Source organism: Haemaphysalis longicornis, unplaced genomic scaffold (assembly GCF_048455015.1).
Source record: "Haemaphysalis longicornis isolate Haplotype H1 unplaced genomic scaffold, Haemaphysalis longicornis Haplotype H1 scaffold_5, whole genome shotgun sequence".
NCBI classification, from domain to species: Eukaryota; Metazoa; Arthropoda; class Arachnida; order Ixodida; family Ixodidae; genus Haemaphysalis; species Haemaphysalis longicornis.
Window position 1 is genome coordinate 54728666 of NW_027526385.1, and position 20000 is coordinate 54748665.

Consider the following 20000-nt stretch of genomic DNA (forward strand, 5'->3'; position numbering starts at 1 on the left):
TTCCTGATGTCAGGAAGGAATGAAACAACTTCCGGCATCATATTGTTGAAAGAATTGATGTTAAGAAATGGGAAAGTTCTCTTTGTCGTTAGTTTACACAACAATTAACATGCTATTGCGCTTTTTTTGTTTAAGTTGCAGAAGATGTCAATGCCTGACTTTCTTGTATCTTTTGTTCCCCTCTCTGTATTAATCTTGATGTGAGGGTTGACACCATAAATAATAACAAAAAATATAGAAAATATACTAAATAAAGTGGGGTAAAAATATTATGAGTATGATCAACCGATTGATTCATTGATTTATTGTTTTATTGAGTCATCTGAAACCTGCGTTTCCAAATTCCGCCTTTCTCCTTTTTTCTATGCCGTAGAAGGAATCATTCTAGCTTCTGTAATAGCGTCCGGCTGGCCTTTCAATTTCTTTTTTGAACATGTGAGAGAACTAGATTATTATTTTTTATTTACACTTTTTCCAGGTAAGGTTAGAAGAAAGTTTTTCTCGCACAATTTCACAGTATAGCAACCTAATACCACTATCGTGTGCTGTGATCTTTACAACCAGACGACGTAAGCGAAAAAAATCGGGGCCTTTCCGCCCTGTGAAAACTGAACCAAACCCTCCTATAGTAGGCATATACCCAACTTCGCTTAAACAAACTCCGATTATATGACAATGAAATGGGATACTACGAAGTCCGGAACTTTAGTTGGGCTGAGCAAATCTCTTGTACCATGTCGCCCCTGTCTGGGAAGCAATTCCGCGAATGCGGGGTACCTCCTGGGAGCTTGGTCTTGTAAACATATTGGAAGCGTATAGTGTTCGTCTCAATTGCACTGCGGAGAACAAAAGAAAACATCAAACGACTATGCATTTCGTAAAGCCCTGTATCTTCACCGGGGAGGCCTTATGAGCGAAGGGAAGTAAGCATCGTAGTAAAAAAACGGTAACTTAGCATCATTAAAAATATGCATGTCACTTACGACTGCAGCCCCATAAATATGTGCATAGCAGTTGGAGGCCAGTGAGGTTTATGCGTGAATTGCTGCAGTCTCCAGATGCTGACGAATGCTTTCCTTTTTTTCCTTTATATAACGAGGAACAATTTCGATTGCTAAATTCCGGATCCTCAGTGGTGTAACAAGTGCGTAACGGGGGTGTAGCGAGCGCACAAGAAGCAAAGTGTTTGTCTACGAGGAACATTTTTATCTTTAGATCACTGTTATCTTAGAAAGATCGATGTGACCATCCTCTTCATTCGTCGCTGGTTCGATGACGACACGCAGTAATGGATGCAAAGAGGACAGTTTAGGATCTCACTCTCTCAATTCGCTTTAAATGGGAGATGTAAATGGGAGTGCCAGATCACTTGTAAGCATGCAGTTTCATGGTTACCAGCGATCCGGGTCTGATTCACGTGGACGTAATTTTTGTTGATCTATAGGGAAGAAGGAGTCCAAAACAGAATAAAAAGAAGAAATTCCGCTGACTCGTAATTACTTTTATATATTAAAGGGAAGGGATCACAATATTTTAATAAAGATTTTGAAGAAACACTAGTTTCGGGATATGTGGATATATATCTGCCTATATATATGCACCCCCACATTCCTTTGGTATAGTTGGTAAACAGGATACGTTTCCTCAATCCTTCTTTCTCCTTGTATGTCTCCGGTCATGCTTAACGGTGCTCAGATGTCGCTTTGAAGTCTCTGCCTTTTTCTTCCTTTCCATCACAGAAATTGGCTAATTTACACCCTTTGATTTTCGAGCCGTAGTTCAATCACTTCCTCTAGATGGGCGAAGCGGAAATTAAGGATTAACACGGAAGAGACCGGAAGAAGGAAGGAGGTGACGAGGGGTGGTGGTGCTTCGCGGCCTGTACTGGCTTCCTAATGAATGCCGCCGCTTACAAGCTGGAAAGCGACGCACACATCACAGCCGAGCGAACTTCGCTTCCGCTGAGTGTCGCCTTCCCCGAGGGATGACCGGCCCGCGAGGCTATGGTTAGTTCATGAAAGGGTAATGCCGGGTCCGGACTGTGTTCGCAGAAAACGGCCGTTGCTGGAGGAGGAGAGAGCGCGCGTTATACCTCTCTCACTCCTTCCCATTCGCAAGCGACCATTCTGACAACACGTTATTGTCGCGGTGGGCCAGCGTCGACTAGTTCAGAAGAAAGCATAACGACTGGGCCGATTTTGCGATGTAACTGCTGTTGCAAATGGTCTGCTTTTAAAACAAAATAGCCTTCATTGTGCGGTGGCTTGGAAATGGCGATGCACAGCCAGCTTGGTGGAGTCACGTTTGTGTGCGGCCCGTTATACGGCTTTTTTATTCGAGACGGTGTTGTTTTCAGACACACAAGCTGTGAAGGTCATCGTTGGGCGGCCTGCGTCGCGGATGAATGGCAGGCAAATGGACTTAGGCCGACCCGCACCTCTGGTGATTGTTTACCGGGCCCAGTTCGCTCTTTCTCAGCTGGTTATGCAGTTGCGCTGCACACTTTTAAGCATCTATCCAACCAGAAGACGTCCACCCGCTGCCAAGAATTGATGATGTGATAGACTGTCTGCATCTTTTTTCTCGTCAATCGGTTTAAAATCAGGCTATTTCCTGATCCCGATGGACCCAACCACAAGAAGAAAGAGCCTTCGTCACTCCGGGTGGTCTTTTTCAGTTTAACGTGAATGATTTAGGCCTCTGCAACGCACCAACGACATTTGCACGGTTCATGGACACAACTCTGCGCGCTTTGAAATGGGAGATATCTTCGTTACGTTTACGACGTAGTGGTCATCGGAAAAATGTTTAACGAGCAAAATGCAAGAGAAGAGACCATGATGGAATGTTGCTTAAAAGCCGCCGATTTAGTGTTGAACTCCAAGAAATGTCATTTTTGTGATACTCCAACGCTGGTTTTGGGACTTTTTGATAACGATGGCGTGAGGTTACACCCTCAAAAGATCTCTGCTGTTGACAGTTTGAACCATCCGCAATCAGTGCGAGAGCTCTATAGCTTCTTGTGGGTTTGTTCATACTTCAGCCGTTTTGTGCCCCGCTTTGCAAGATTTGACGTCTCCTCTGACTAGCCTTCTGCACAAGGACGCTCCCTTTACCTAGACCAAGGCATGTGGAGCATCGTTTTGTCCCCTTAAACATGTTCTCATGTCGGACCCTATCCTTCGGCACTTTGACCCTACCGCTCCAACCGAAATACATGCGGACAGCAGTGGTGTTGGACTTTGTGCAGTGCTCATACAGCGGCGTAGCACTGCCGAGCATGCGATCGCTCACGCCAGCCGCTGCCTCAGAAAAGCTGAGAGCAATTACACAGTCACAGAAGAAGAATGCTTGGCTGCATCTTTGTGACCACGAAATTCGGTTCTTATGTGTACGGCCGTCCTTTTAAAATGATCACCGACAACCACGCGCTGTGCTGGTTGATTAGCTTCCCTGACTCAACGGTGGACCAGCAAGGTGGCCCTTAAAGCTACAATAAGAAGCGTTTTAAAGCTTAAAGCTTTAGCTCTTGCATGCTTAAGTTTTAGCATACAAGAGCGGTCGTCGACACGCAGATGCTGATTGTCCTTCCCGGATGCCAAATGCCCTAACAGTTCGTGAAGAAGACCACTTCGACAACTATTTGGAATCTGTGGACACAGAATACCCAGACGTTGCTACTTTTACGTTCGGAACAGAAGAACGATACCAGCATCGAGCACCTTTGTGCTGGATGATTGGTGATTCTACGGTCATCTGGTGATCCTACGGCTCAAATGGTGATCTCTACGCCCGTACACCTACCTTCCTGGATACAATATTGCCCTTCCCTTTGAATCACGGCACATTTGTTTCCCGGACACTGTGCCTCGCTGAAGAAGCGTGTCGTCTCGGTAGTTTACGTAACCTGGCCTTCCAGCGCCGCTAAAAACAGCTTGACACCAGTCGGCACCGCGCGGTTTCGTACGTTAAAGGCGACGTGTGCTCTGGACGCCTGCACGCAAACGGAGCCTGTACAACCAGTTATTGTCTCATTACACAGGTTCACCAGTTGTGGTCGACCGGTTGAGTGACGTCACCTACATTATCTCTGGTTTACGATTTCTCGACGGAGAAGAAGCAAACCTAACTCGCCGACATCGCCCGCTTGAAGACATTCCACACTCGCCTGTGACTTTCTTGTGACTCTCCCGACAGGCGTCCTCCACGAAGGGCAAGATGTCATGCTTGAAACTGTGCAACAAGACTGTTAAAGTGTTCGCCAACAATCTTCATGGAGGTTTTGTGTCAAGGGGGTGTGCTTAAGAGGGAGCAGAGGATGAACCGCACTCGTACAGACCGCAGGACCAGTGGCCCCTCCTTCAACGCTCCTGCTTCAACACATTCATCAGTGTAAATAAACCCTTTGCACCATAACAATAAAAATCATTACAGACGGGAACAAGTCTTTCAACATGGCATTTAACCAAACTCTATACCACCTTCTGCCGCACAAAGCCTGCAAACGTTTAGCAGTGCGCTGGTGGAATGAACGTTCTGTGAAATTTGGCTCCTCAAAGAATCCTGTTTCCTATTCTGTCAATATTCGTAGTGAAAAGCGGAATAAACCTGGTGGCAGGAAAGATAGTGATGTTGGAAATTTTTTTGTATGTAGATGTGCTTATATGGTGTAGCATAGAAAAAATTGGCTTGTAATAGAAGGCCTGCAGACTGAACACAGCAAATGAGGTTTAAAATGGTAATCGAACTTGCCAATAACTACTCTGCAAACAGTGAGAATTTGTGTATATAGCGTTACGTAGCTTTCATGACCAAAGGACCCTGTATAAATCATGCATCCAGGCAAGTTTGATGCATCGGGCACATTTTCTACCACGGAAATTACAACTCATGATTTCATTGGCACGATAGGTAGCGGCCAGATATTTGCTATAAATTATTAATCTGATCGCACTTAAATTATTTCTATGTTGAAACAAACGCTGGTGCTCTTGGTGATGTCACGTCAAACGGCGTCTGTTTATTTATATACATACACAAGTAATATTATTTTCGCTACCTTGGCGCTTAGTAGAGTCAACACTGAGAACGTATTGAAACTTTTTTGGTCATCTGACCGAGTCTTAATCCCAAAAAGCATCTCATTCTTAACGAGTATGAATAAAACTGGCCGGAACAGTTTGTGCTTGGTTTCCGGTCAACAAAAGACTCGTCTATCTACAGATTTTTCATGGAAAGTAGGAAGGGGTAAAGGTGGCATTTGCTCCTTTAGTACGCACTAGCTTGAAATATTGCGCAAGTATAATAACGGGGGTGTTACCTTGTAAAAATGGCATACCACCTTCGATCATGTAAGTGCTGCGAAATCGTGTCATCAATGGTTACCTTTTTTTTCCTTATTAGGAGACTTGTTTGAAGCTTTCTAACGCTGTAACTTTCTTTATGTAATTTTTCTTGTACTTCATAAAATTTTCTATAGAGTGTGTTACCTCTACCGCACATTCACGTATGTCGTATTTTATCTGTACATGCTATCTAGAACAAGTAAAAACAATCGAATGGACGGCACTGTGGTCCAGACAAGTGCACTGCATTCAAAGGAGGCTTAGAAAAAAACTCCAACCTTTACTGCCAATCACCCCCTTAAACGCGCATTGCTACTGATCCCCCGAAAATGTCACCGCCTGTTAAAAGGCGTGCGCACCGAAAATTCTCGGGCTTTCTTTCCCTTTAAGCTAGCGTTCCCACCGTTCATTCCCAGAGACGGTCCATTATCTCAACGGAATGGGCTCATTGAACACTTCTCGAAATTCGCGTAAATCTCAAGCCTCCGCAAAGATTCGCCACAAAAAGGCGCTCCACAAGACGAACGCACGAACAAAGGTTGCATCGTTTGGCAATGACGTCGATGACACTGACACACCGCTTCTTCGTATAAGAAAGAGGCGTCCTCCGAAAGAGCAGCCTCATCTCCCTTCCTATCTATAGCGCACTGTCGTCCGAGGCTGGCCTCGCATGCCAATGAATTAACCCTGCGAGCGTAGGAGGGTGCATCACCGTTAACAGCGTTTTCTCGGCTATGGCCCATCACCGAGACTCCACGGGGGAAGAAGCTGTGCGGAGGAAAAAGGCGGGAAACGCAAAAAAAGCGCTAAACGGCGTTGCTGGTGGACTGCTAAAGAGAAATCTCGTCAAATATTGGGGCCAGGAGGCGTAGCTCCCCAGACTCCTTAATGGCGTGATTTGGAAGAGGGATGCGGGATGTCGCGGAGCACTGGGGACGAAGGCAGAGTTGGCTGGCAGCGTGTAGGGAAGCCCGGGGATGTGGGCGAGCCGTAGTGGCTTAGCGCCGCCTGGGGAATAAAGCAAAGCAGAATGCAAGCATCACGAAGATGGGGAAGATTTAATATACCGAGAAGCAAAGCAGATATTGATGCATTGGCCTTGTCACGAACACGCGGCAATCCCCTCGTAAAAGAACTGTTGGTGAAGGTTAAGTTAAACAAGGGAGATATTAATGAAATCGTGGTATTGGGATAGTTTTTAACCGGGAAAAATAGTCAGTGGTGCCTACTTCTCTTAAAATAGATTGAAGAAAGCGAATTATGAAAGTTAGTTTGGTTGACGCTAGCAAAAAATATTAGTTCGAATAATGGAAGGAATGTGAATAATAATTACGCCCATAGCATGCATTGCAAGCGTAGAAAAATTAGAGCAACGAATGAGACGAATCTAATGCATTCACGTATGTTAACTCGTACACGCACAGGCGTCCACAGGCACATGTAGGCGCAATCGTGGTTGTGAAGGAAAATGCTTTAAGAAAGAAGAAATGTTGAAGCAAACCACAGAAATCTTCCAAACTTGTGGACGTACATGCTCGTTTACACCTCAAGAAAATGTGACTTTTTTGTGTTGTTGATATTAACGAGTGCATAAGCACTGCTTTTGTGGCATACAATCTACTTTGGTCGTATATACCCGAGTTTTATCTATTCATTTCACCATACTGCCATTCTGATATATGATATTTGCCGATGCGATAAATATTGAGATATACCATGTCTGCGTAATAATAGTATTTCTGGTTTTTATTGTGCAACAAAAAACTTCGACACAGAAAAACAAGTTCAGCTACAAGAAACAGGGCCGCTGAGTAATCATACGCAAGTTCGCTATTGTAAACATAACTTAAAATCCGGGAGAATTACCAGCAAGCCATACGTAAACTAAGGTAGGAATAAGAGCAAGAAATAATAGACACTGAACCTCCAAAGAACGAATTGTACGTATTTTCAAATGCGTACAATTCATTCTTAAAACATAAAGTGTTATAGCCCAAATTTCCAGGTTCAACGTACCGTAGCCCACACATTTGTTGGTACGATGAACGCAAAACAAAGTAAACACCAGTGTTATTTGCCACATGTTTTGAATTCAAGGTTCAAACGATTGCCAGATTCATGCAGTTTCGTTTCAATAAATCATAGCAATTGTTCTATCGATGCGCTGTTAATCAATGAAGCGTTGATAATACTCCGCTCTTGTGGATCTAAAAAGGCGCAAGCACATTTTATGCGGCTAGTGCGATAATTACATTGTTACAATAGGAGGGTTTAATTATAGCCTGGAGTCTTCTTTACTCACCAGCCTCAATGAATACCGTATTTTCTTCGAAAGGGCGTTATTATAACAGCCTTGATACGCAATAATTAACTTAGCCGGCCTAGTGTGTGATTGAACCGCCACACAGCCAGTGCTTCTGAGTCAGGAAATTATTTGCCTGCGGACGATTCAGCGCCGCGCAGAATGAACTCCCGAGGCACTACTTTACCCGCTTTTCTACTCAGAGCGGCTAGCGCATCCTGCAGCTAATGAGCGGGATGAATAAAGAGGGGTTAATTACGTGATGCTTTAAGTTAAAAGATGGGTTTACACGTTGGCTAGTGGTGCATCCTTCCGCGCGTACCGATCACGTGTGTGGTTGGGAAATAAAGTAGCGCTATAACGAGAACAATTACCACCCGTTCCGCTGCAAAATGCGGACCACGCTCCCGTGAGAGTGGGGTACCGCAGGGGTGTGTATTCACCCCAATGTAGTTCTTTGTGAAGATTCACTGTTATTCAGTCTTGATTTTAACATTCTTGGTAGAGCAATGAAACAAACTCTGTTCAGATCTCAATGCTGCAAACATATGTGTGACCACAACACTTCTAGTGTACAATTAATGTGCGTCAACAGAATGCCGCATGACTGTATCACGGCTTTCGAAGTAAACAGGCGTTTTGCTCCGCACTAAACTTTTGTAATTACGAATTCTAGGTTAGTTGGTGCAAGGCAGTGCCAGGAAATCCAAAACCAGGACATAAATTTGAAAGCGAATTATATACACAAGAATTCAACATATAAATATTCGTCAGAAAGGCCGATCTGTAGATCAGAGCTGCCACAAATTTGGGAAAAAAAATGGTATCACCTCTTTTATATACCCCTTTAATGATGCTTACAAAAGTCAAAATTACTTATTGAACCCCTTTAGTTTGCCCAAAATTGAGTTTAGGAAGCTGGGAGAACGGAGACCTTTTGAATCCTCCCCAGTCATACTGCGGCGAGTAGCCCTTGGGCTCCGGTGGCATCTACGGCCATCTGGACTTCCTGGAGCTGGAACTCCTGGTCCAAACTGAGAAGTAGGTCTCCCACTGTTTATTGCTGGGGCTTTGCTCATATCTTTAAGAGGACATGCCCACAAAATGTGCGGGAGGTCGGCCATTTCTCAAGAAATCGTGCTAGTGGTGTCGTAGAGCCCGGTGTAGCAACAACTGTACAACATTGGGTTTGGGAAGCAATTTCATTGAAAGAGGTTCTACGCGACTGAATGCCATCTGTTTAGTTTCTTGTGCGGCGGCGGATATATTATCCTGTCCGAAAGGCAGTGGCTGATAATTGCCCTGTGTTTCACCATGTCGTGCCGTCCTACGATTCGGAGCAACAGATCGGAAGTTGCCGAGCAGCCCTACAAGCTAAGCCTTAGCCGCCTCGTGAACGTTGTCGTTCGCTGTAAGTGCAGAGGGTGCACGCGACCATAAAATTTGGAACCCTCCTAATGTTTTCCCTTTAAAGTCCATAAGTGTTTTGTTGAGCCTCCGATAAGCCCTTGTGAAATTTGTAATAGAAGAATTTCAATCGCTGACTATAATTTTTGCCTGAGTTGAGTCCAGATTCAGTGCGATGGCTGTTTCTTCCACCACCTGAATCCCAGTGCGGACTCTGCCAAAACTTACGGAATGGCCCAGTCGATTTACTATCCCTATGGCCATGTCATCTTTGTCACAGTACTTGGCCATGTACACAGCACCACTTAATGTGAGTGTTTGGAAGTAGACCTTACCTCGGCCTCAGCAAAAAATTTACAAAAATATTTACTTTTGCAGAAGGCATGCACCCTGAAACTAAATTCTCCACGCAAATTGTAAGCGGATTGAAGACTTAAAGCCTAGAATCTTTAATGACGTTAAAGCATGTCACCTCGACTCTGATTGCGGTTACAAAATTATGTTTACCTCAAAAGCGGCCTCTTAGAATTACGTTTTTTAATCGCTTAGTTAAAGTTAATTGCGACAACAGCACTTCAGACATGAAAGAAAATATTAAAGACACTCTTACGGTCACCTAAATATTACAGCGATTTCTTTCTTAGTTACTACTAGTGTTCTTGCGCGGCCAGTTTCGAGGGGCGTGGTAGATATTGTGCCCGTAAATACCCTTGCCAACACGTACAGTTATAATCCGAAGAAAGGCCAAATGAATGAAAACTTTTGCATAATTTAAACGAAAGCGTTCACATTTCAGCGTGTTGTTTGGTTCCGCAAATTTTGTTTCAGGTGAAGCTTTCTCGCAGCCGTCTAACCCCACATTTTTTGTCTTCGCCTGCGTTCCATGCACGTCTTCGTCTCGCAAAGGAATAACCATGATTATGGATCTCCTCGCGCCAATTGTCGAGACACTGACGAACGAAGGAAGGAAGTAAACTTGATTTTTCTGAGCACCCTTAGTCCAGGGTGCCGTCGAGACACTGACGAGGAGGGAATGTGAATACAGCTGTTCATCCTACCAAATCACGTCAGTAGTTCTGCAGGAATGCTATTTTAATGCTTCCAGCCTTCTGTGATACATAGAACATGCCGAGCCTTGTCAACCTTGTGCTTCTGTCGTGCTACTGGCTCCGGGCTCAAGACAATCACGACAACAATAGCGACGATTACGTTATTTCGACAACAAACTTCAGGGCCTTTCCGTCACATCAGGAGGGAAGTCCAAAGAAGCTGGCGCTCTAATGAGATTTGCTCTGTTTGGGTCTAACTATATTGGGAATCTGTCATTTTTAATTAATTGTGAGGACAGTATCACAGTCTCTACGTCGCAGCCTGAAGACCCACACGACTGGCGGGGAGCGACAATGAGGTTTGATTATAGAGCGCCTACGGCAATCATGCCTCAGGCTCGAGTGCGATGCATTGGTAGCCGCCGAAGAGCGCGTGGCATTGCGCAACGTCACGGGAGAGAGAGACGACACGCGTGCAGAGGACTTTACATGACTTCAGAAATGAGAAGCGGAGGAGTATAAAGTTGGGCTGGAATCATACCCTTTCCGGAGATGGCGTACTTCACTGCGCAACACATAAGGGGGGAAAGCAAGCTTACAAAAAAAAAGCTCATAGGAATCAGTAAAACACAAAAGTGAAATCTGCAGCGAAATCTGCAACTCAGTATGATTTGTGGGTCGGCGGCTGTCTTGTGGCTGTGCTGGGCGAGCGACGTCCTGCTGGCGGGTCGCTTCGGAAAAGGTGTACTGGCGTCATTTTTGTGACGGATATGGCGTCAGTGAAATCTTGGTGTATCCCGGATAAGACACTTCCATTTCTAAAATATAAAACCCGAAAACGAACAACTAATAATGTACTCTTTAGAACTAAAGGTTGCTTCCCCGCAAGAAGACCCCGTGTGCAGGGGTGCACCCTTTATAGGCCACTTGTTTCGTTGTACTGGCGTCATTTCCGTGACGGATATGACGTCAGTGAAATCTTGGTATATCCCAGAATAAAACACTCTCGTGTTCAATAAATTTGCAGTGGCTTAGCTCCGCTATTGCCCAGGATGTACGTAGCGTGAGCTAAGGTTCAGCTGGTTATTCTTAGGTTTCCTTGTTGTCTAGGATTAGATTATTATCATGCTTACTGCTGCTAAAACGATTTCCAATCCAGTCCAATCCAATCCAGTCCAGTCCAGTCCAGTCCAGTCCAGTCCAGTCCGATCCAGTTTAGTCCAGTCCAGTCCAGTCACTGCTCCTCGCGCATGCGCAGCACGGCTCCCCAGAAGCCACCCGAAACGGGTATCAAGCGGCTCCTGCGCAGCGTCAGACTTGGCTACTGTGCAACCGAGGCGCACACCTGGGCACGCTCCAGCGCCAGTCCTTCTGCCGCGGCTATGACGTCACTCCTCTGGAATGCCCAGACGGGCGAATGTGCAGACCCCATTCTCTACACACCCGTACTCGAATTGGATTGGCATTCCAATCCCATAGAATCCAATTTAGTCCATTCCAATCCAATCCAATCGAAATCCGATCCAATGCAATCCCTTCCAATCCGATGCTCCTCGCGCTTGCGCAGCATGGGCCTTCAGGGTCCACGTGAAACTGCTCAACCTCGGCCAGTGTAGCTTACGCTACAAAACAAGCCTGCACCAATTCTCTTAAAGTCGACTACACCACGGAAAGACATGCACTGCTAGAAAGACGTTTTTACGGGGCAATATGGGCCGTCCTATAATAAAATAAGCAGGTCGAAGGACATCTTTTTTATTTTTTAGGGAATTCCACACGAGGAAAATTGTTGGTCTTCGCTCGGTTTTCCGCCGGAGACAATCCGCTGTATTCTAGCCACATAAAGATTCGCTGTAAAAAAAAAGAGTAATTATTAAGTAGCGTCAGCATCGAACTTCCAAGCCTGATGCGGGAACTTCCAATTTTAATGCGCGAAGCAAACCCTGGTCTACTAGGCACGCTTTGAAAATTAAAATAGTGTTCCCGGCGCTCTAACCTGCACCTGATGCTCTGGCACTCGGGATGCCGTAAATTTCGCCTTTTTCGGTAAACATCCGTGGCGGCCTGGTTTTAAACGGTCCGGCGTGCCTAAATTGTCGTTGTTGTAATTGACAAAAAAAAATCGATTGCGAAGCATCTGCGTATAAAAAGAAATACAGCGCATACGCTTTGAAAGGAACAGGGGGAAATTTACGTTGTTTCTCAGCTGTTGAGATCGCGCGTTTTTCCGAGAGATGCGTTGCAACGCGCAATAATTGCAGCGTTCTTATCTCTTCTTGTTCCTGGGCTCTGTTCCTTCGGGTTTCTCGCGCGGTGTCCAAGAGTAAGTTTTCCGTTAAAACAAACGTTCGTTGTTCTGTAGCGTAGTCACCGCAGAGCACGTTTAATAAACAAACGAAACATTCATGAAAGGTAATCAGGCTAACCAGAATATCATATTCTACTCCCCTACGCACGCCTATGCCCTAAACCATGGATATATTGAACTCTTTGGGACAGCAAATTTAATTCCTTATAAGCAAAAGTTTAATAAAATGAGGAAGGACTGTCTCTGCCTGCACTTGTCCAGAGGTAATCAGAGTCTTCGAGTAAAGGAGCAATTGATGTAAAATGATTTTTCTATTCCTAGGTTTTACTGTATAAAATATCTTCGGGTTTTTTTCCCAGAGATGGAAAACCGCACTGGATCTTAAAGGCAGGACGAGCAGAATGACAGCGGACGGGAAGCTATTGTGCAAATGGTAAATTGTAATTCTATCGGGAACTTAAAGGAAGGAAGAATAAAACAAAATAAAAAAGACCTAAACAAAAGGCAAAAATAAAAGGCATTGGAACTAAGAATACCTTGAAAGAGTATAAAGATGAAAATATCGGATGCCTGCTGCGGATCAAGAATAGATGCACATAATTACAGCGCAGTATTTACATTTCATTGTTGGTAGCCACTCCACTACAATCACGAGAAAACAAGGAACATTAAAATGATTGTCACATCTGCACCAATTTAAAAGAACACTCGATTGCGAGAAATAGTTAACATATATTAAGCAATTCCTCAAAAGCGTCTCGAAAATGTTTTCGGGGAGCAACTTTTTCATTGTTTCAATTATTCGCAACTACTGAAATGACACTATAGCCTCAAAATACAGTTCGTGCTGAGAGTCCCAAAACAATGAACCAATCACGCTGTGGGATATTCGTGACAGCTGTACGCTGCCCCCCCCCCCCCCACCCCCTCAGTGCCCCCCCTCGTCGAATACATAGGAAAACTTTTTTTTCAATCATTCAGACGGAACTACAAACCGAATCGGAAGAATAAACATTCGGTACAGGTGAGTGTAAAGTGCTCCTTCTGCTTTCGGACAACGGGAACGAAAACAAAACGGCACCGTCAGTGTCTGCCTCGGTGTCATTTCCGTTTCGCAAGGCAGTGTAATGTTGGTTTCGAATGCTTTCAACGGCACGTCCTTCTTTTTTTAATTCCACTCCAGTAAAACTGCATGCGCATAGGGACGCACAAACGTTCCGAGATAGATTAGCGAAACTCATTTCTTGCATAATAAAACAACCAAGATGAGTGAATCAGCAGACGCTATTATTTTCAGTGTAAGAACAAAACACCATGTGCTGCATGTAAATGCGTTCGGACGAAGGCACACGTCTTAACGAGCGGCCAAGCGGTGGGCCGACGGAGGATTGCGGTTTCTTCAAGGCCTGAAATGCAAGACCCTCTCGGGGAAGGATCGTTTATCCGTCAGTCGTGGGAACGCATCACAACAAAGACGAGTGATATCGGTGCAGACGAGGAGTATGAAGAGGAGATTGCAAGAGCGAGGAGAAAGCAAAAAGGCTTAACACGGCGTCCTATATTCGTTGTACGTATGGGGGAACATGCGGTGTCTGCGGGCCCGTAAAAACCAAGCAAGGTGCGCTTGGATTTGGACCCGATGGCGGGCCAAGTGGCCTGGAAGAGGCTGCGAGCGGGAAAAGAAGCGCTGGAGCGTGATGGGAAGAGGACAAGAGAGCAAATACTACCGACAGGTGGTCTGCGAGGAATTAAAGAGCGAGAGAAAGAAAATCGGGAAAGAGCCAAAAGCACGAAAGATGGAAGGAAACGGCCAGAGGAAAAAAGAAACTGAGAAAGAAGTACTGTGGGAGAAATAGCGCAACCCTACAAATGTTTGAGGAGAAGATCCGAATGCACCGCAGTAAAAATAAATGGAACACAAGGTGAAGGCAGTTTGGGAAAAAAATAGCAGACGATGAACGGCGGGGGAACATCTACTTGGAAGAGAAAGAAATAGGAAAAAAAAAATACCAAACGAAATCGCCGAAGGTAAAAATAAACAGAAATACCAAGAAAGAATCCGGAAGGTTGCGGAAGATGGAGGAATCTGAGAACCTTCTTTTTTCCAGAAGGAGATCCTCAAAGAACTCAGGCGCATCGAAAGGTGGGAAACCTCCATTTAAAGCAATAACAGTGCCGAAGTTTCTGCGTTTTGGTTTTTGTTTGTTACCTTGTGTCTTCGAAAAGGAGGTGAAATAGAAACTGCTTACTGGGAGTGAAGTGGAGCAACTTTTTGGCTGTTTCGAAGACAGCTTGAAGCTCCGCACAAAACGTGAAACTGGACCTGTTTGAAGCACGGCTACAGCGCCTAACAAAAGTGCCTGGCTGCGAAGACAACTTCCTTGCCAATGCTCAGCAGAAAACGGCTGTAACTCCCGTTTCGCCCAAAATATCGCAAACACAATTACATAGGATTTTTCCGCTAAGACGAATCTCCAATAAGTTTAATTTACGGTTCATAATTATTCACGCCACAGTTACGTTGTAAAGATTGCAGCAATATCGAATTCTGTCAACACATTGCGCATCTTTTATAGGGATATGAATGCCATGGTGATGATTTAATTTTTTTTTTGGCGGAAAGCCCCAGCAACGGGCAAAGTGCGCCTAGGAATAAGAATTAAGAAAACGGCTCTAACAATTCTTTCTTATAAACTTACCCGGAACAAAGAATTCGCGGATATGACGACTATACTATTACCGCGAGTTATGTTTACTTTTTTTATTACTGCAGAGGGAATTTGTAAACGTTACAGAATTTCAATCTGCTGTCAATACCAGGACTTCTATATCCTCGGACTTTCTAACCAAACGCAGGTTGCTGTCCGTAAACACAGCTTCGCTACGTATTGGGGTTAAAACTGGTTGCTATTCTTAGCGACCATGCTTGAGTGCCGACACATCACTGCTACGCTCACGTTCCTTGCTCAACACTTCTGATTCTCGCAGTAAGTACTATCTGGGTCAAACGGCGGTGCGAGATATCCCGAATAGCAGTCTCCATTTGTATACAGCGCTTCGGGGAAGCACCTCCTATGTTACGGCAACACTCCGAGCTCTAGGTGGGTTGAATAATTTACGAACACAGTCTTTCTCTCCTGACCTCAGACTGCCGAGAAAGGCCGTTCGGTAAGTGAAACAATGACCGACTAGTCTATACGCCCTTGAATACGTATGCTGATAGCACCTTCAGGGAATGGTGTATGCGTGATTATAGAGACTGTATTTTTAGGAAACAAAAAGTGTTTTTTAGCGGCCTAACATATTCAAGCAAAGTAATGTTTTATGCCTCCAACATCGGAAATGGAGGCACAATAAGTTTTTACATGAACGCAAATAATCTCAAACGAAGACGTACGCGGCCTGTATCTACGACACGAAAACCAAAAATGTCACAAAAATGGCACGAATGGTGACGTTTGTTAAGACCCATCTTCGAATGAAACGTGCTGCAGTGACTTGCAGGCAAGAGAATTTTATGGAAGTACGCGCACTTACACTTTACTTACCGGCCGAAACATTCCGGTAGAAATCGTTTTCAAGTCCTCCCTTCCCACGTCCGCCTTCCCACACCACTTTCTTGAGCTTGTTTGACGACGTTCTTCCATTCAGTTGTAATGACACATTTTTTTTCATGACTTAAATTTCGAGCTTACTTATGCTACTAGTAGGACACCATGTAATGAATAAAATTTCGCAGGCTACCAGATAAAGTAACATCTTTCAGGCAGGCAGCGAATGTTACAAGGACAATTAAAGCCATGATGTGGATGTGAGGAGAAGTTAGCGGTCTTATAAGCAGTGCGGTTCTATATCGATGTTTGTATTAAAACATGAGTTTACGGAACGGATGATGGCCTAAACTAGCTCAAAAATGGAGACGTTAGCTTTAATGGTAGCGAATACGCGATTTCAGTAAGCAGCATGGCTTCAAGGCTGCGTGGGTTCATTCTCCCCCCGGTTCGAGCTCACACCGATAAGTCCTTGCTTTCGTTAGGGGCGGCGTATAAAACAGCTACTGCTGGTCTCGCTGTCTCATGTTACTATTGGTGCTTGGTGGATGCCGTAGTTTTTCCAGTTCGTTGTCTCGAAGAAGGAATCTCGCTATCGTGTTTCACAACTAGAGACACCAACATAGATGTCCTCTTCATTTTTTTAGAAAGCTGTTTGTGGCGTCTGACTCTCCTGCAAATCGGGTAAACGACGCTGCTGGTTGAGTGACGTTGGTGTATATAAGAGGGTCCCACTTGTCGACGGCTTGTTAGCGCGAAGCGGGCTTTTTCGCATAGACAGAACATACCCAGATAGAACACAGATAGAACATTCGCATAAAACCTACCTCAGTCGAGTCTTACAAGGCGTGTGCTATTCCAGCCGAAGCCTCGTCAATAAAATTTGACATCCTTTGTAGTTTGAGCTGATACACGCAAGTTTCCAATCATTGCGAAAAGGTCTCCTTCCCAAATCAAAACCATAACGCCACCTCACACGTTCCACAAAGAATATTAACGAACGTGCGTTCCTATTCATCTTTTTTTATGAAACAGTACCAGTACTCTGCTAAATTACCGCAAAGAGCATCTCTTTGATGATAATGGCACTATTTGTAACGTTTTACTTTGCGTAAAATCACGTCAATTAAATTTCCCAGGAATCCTCTATCGGCGTTTTAATTTGTACCTAGAGAAATCAGGGGGAAGCACTGCCGTGGTTTGCCTGAAGTTGCGTACACATTGTGCGTTCAAGATTGCCATTCAGTAATGACACGAAACAGCACTTTCCTTTTTTGTTGCTTGTAAAAATCATGTAACGATAGGGGGTTAACATCGGTCATGACAAACATCACGGTTAGTTAACAATGAATCCTTCATTGGTTTATGTTTTTTTCCTTTTGCGCCAGGATCATTCATCACTTACAATACCGCAATCTTGAGTTATCTCTTTTTTTAGCGTCTTCTCGGTTAAAGCGACCAGTAAACCGGCATGACTGGATCCCCAAATAGGTGAGGGCACTCATCCACGCGCTCAAAAAAATAAAAGAAAAAGAAAGACAGCGCGCACGGCTAGGTCAGCGACAGCAGTTAGCTGTGGACAAGAAGCTGGAGGTACACAACTACCTCGGCCAAGCTACACGGCTTCAGGTCACACGATTGCACACGCACAAATGCAGTGGCTTACTGCCTGGCGTGCTTTCAAAGTGAGTGTATCAAGACGGCCGATTTTGCATTATCCCGACAAGGGGAGACAGGCCCCTGGCAACGCACCATCGCACTTGAACAAATTGCGAACTGCAGGCAGGGGTCCTTTCTTCTATTTTACCCGCCAGCCTCCAGTGTTGCTCTCTCTTGTCTCTGGCTACTCGTTACCTGTGTCGTGCCTTTCACGGCGAGATTTATCTTGGTGCACCAAGGGTGAGCGAAGCAGCGGGAAGAAAAAAAAATAGCAAGGGTGAGCATCGAAAAGGGTGTCAGCCCGGGCAGCGAAGACGACGGGGCTTTCTAGCAGACGATTCTTACGCTGTCAACGTCCTTTGTCTTCGCAAGCCCCGCTCCGTCGCCTTCCACTATTACCGGCGCTCGGGGCTATGCGAGGAAGAGGAGCGCCGTTAGGCTTGTTACGCTGGTTGGATAGTAATGCGGACCTAAACTATTGTCTGGTATCTTTATACGGCCGAGTTGAGCAAGGTCCAGGCTCAACGACTGAAGAAACAATAAGGTTCTTTACGAAAACGAAAAGGAACGAAATGAAATCTTTTATACTATGACAAAAATTTTGAAATCTGGGTAGGTTCATTGAACTTATCAGGTTATTCTTTCGCAGCGGGTAATTAGGAAACAGTGAGCCGCTCACGATAACCCATGGTGCTACGTCGACGCACTTTACAGTTGGGGACGAAGAAAATTTAGTGTTGAACCTGGGTGTCGTGAGTGCCATGAATGCACACCTGAGGCTTTGAGAAACGCCGTAGAGGACGTCTAAGGACAAATTTATATCAGGCCTCCCGCTTGGGGATGATAAAGTGGGTTCACGTTGCGGCTGAGAAGGCAGGTGATATGTGACGTTGCCAACATCATTGAGGAAATCAGGTTTACTTAGCCCCAATATGTGCACCAAAACCAGCAGACGACCGTCCAGAGAATGCGAGAAACTGCCGGTTCTGCTCCCGCTAAGATTCCTGTGTTTAGAAAAGTTAAGTGAGGAAGATAAGGCTACTTTGTTGTTCCACCAACACTCCCAAAGGCTTCAATGCCGCAATGAAGGCTGTTCATAAAAAAGCGGATAGGATTAATTCTGCCAGTACTGGCAAATATCCTTGCGACAATACGTGAGTCTTCACCATTTGCGAGTACTTACCTGCAGCGTGCACAAGCATAAAACTGTGTTTCATTTCCAACATTCGCCTTGAAAAGATAGCGCCTCCAATGGCGTAACGTCGCCGTCATTATCTGCTCTCGACGAAGATGGCAAAATAAAACTTCCGCTTCTCCGACGGGACAAACGCGGAACAAAGGGCAGCTTTTCTTCCACATCTATCTCGTTAACAGGACGCTCTTAGCGTTTCGTCACCATTCTGCTCCAGATCTTTTCCAAAAGCTCAATTTTTTCCTCAACGTTGCATTGTCAAACAACTCAGTTCGCTGGCTATTAACAAGCCCGCCACCAAATCTACCTAGCCCCACAGCCTCTAGAGGTGAACAGGTGAAGGGGTAGATGTTATTGCTTCATTCAGGTACGTTGCACGTACTACTGTATGAATGTCTCAGCAGACGTCTGGAACAACAAGCACAGAAATTGATGGCGCAGCATAAAGATCCTGCCGCCATGACAGTTGCGCTGGCGAATAAAAATGCCGCGTCAACAAGCAGACCGGGCTGCGGGGTGTTTTCCGTGTTGTCTGCTGCTTGCTTTTCGGCAGCGACTGTTTGCAGACGGTCTGGGGAACTTCTAACGTCAGCATAAACGTTATTACTGATTAGCTCAAGTTAGATAGGTAAACGCCCGGTTGTCTGCACTTTTTCCTTCTTTGTGTTCCCTAGTTAGTGTGGAAACTGATGTCAATGTGCCGATGCATCGAAGTCAGCTAGAATACAACGAAAGCTCCAGAGACAACTGCAAGATATTGCTCTTCATGGAATGACGTAGACGTGTGTTCTGTCCTAAGAATGTCTTGGAATATCTGTTTTGGGAGTGACGATGCCTGCATACGAGAAAGAACTAACATATAAACGAGTGGTTATTTGTCCTGACTGTGAAATCTGCTGGAGCTTCTGCAAAGTTTTCTTTATAGGATGGTAATCCGATGTACGTCATGTACCACGGATAGACGGGCAAATTAGTTTCAAAGCGGTAACTTGGATTCATAGCGTTAACCTTTGCGCAGAAAAAAAACAACAGTTGTTAGAGTGCGCCGGCCTTTGTATCGCATTTATGTCTCTATCCGTGTGTAGTGCGCACAAACTTTACAACATTGTACATCACTTTTCGTCTACGTACATTGAAATTCTCGCCAAACATCATGAGCGCGCTCCATGCAGCCTTATATCTCATTT

At 45.0% G+C, this 20000-nt stretch overlaps 1 protein-coding gene across 1 annotated transcript in view; it reads left to right on the forward strand.

Moving 5' to 3' along the window:
- Positions 1–20000, forward strand: part of Nmdar2 (glutamate ionotropic receptor NMDA type subunit 2) — a 170039-nt gene that overhangs the window by 26338 nt on the left and 123701 nt on the right. The window lies entirely within an intron of this gene.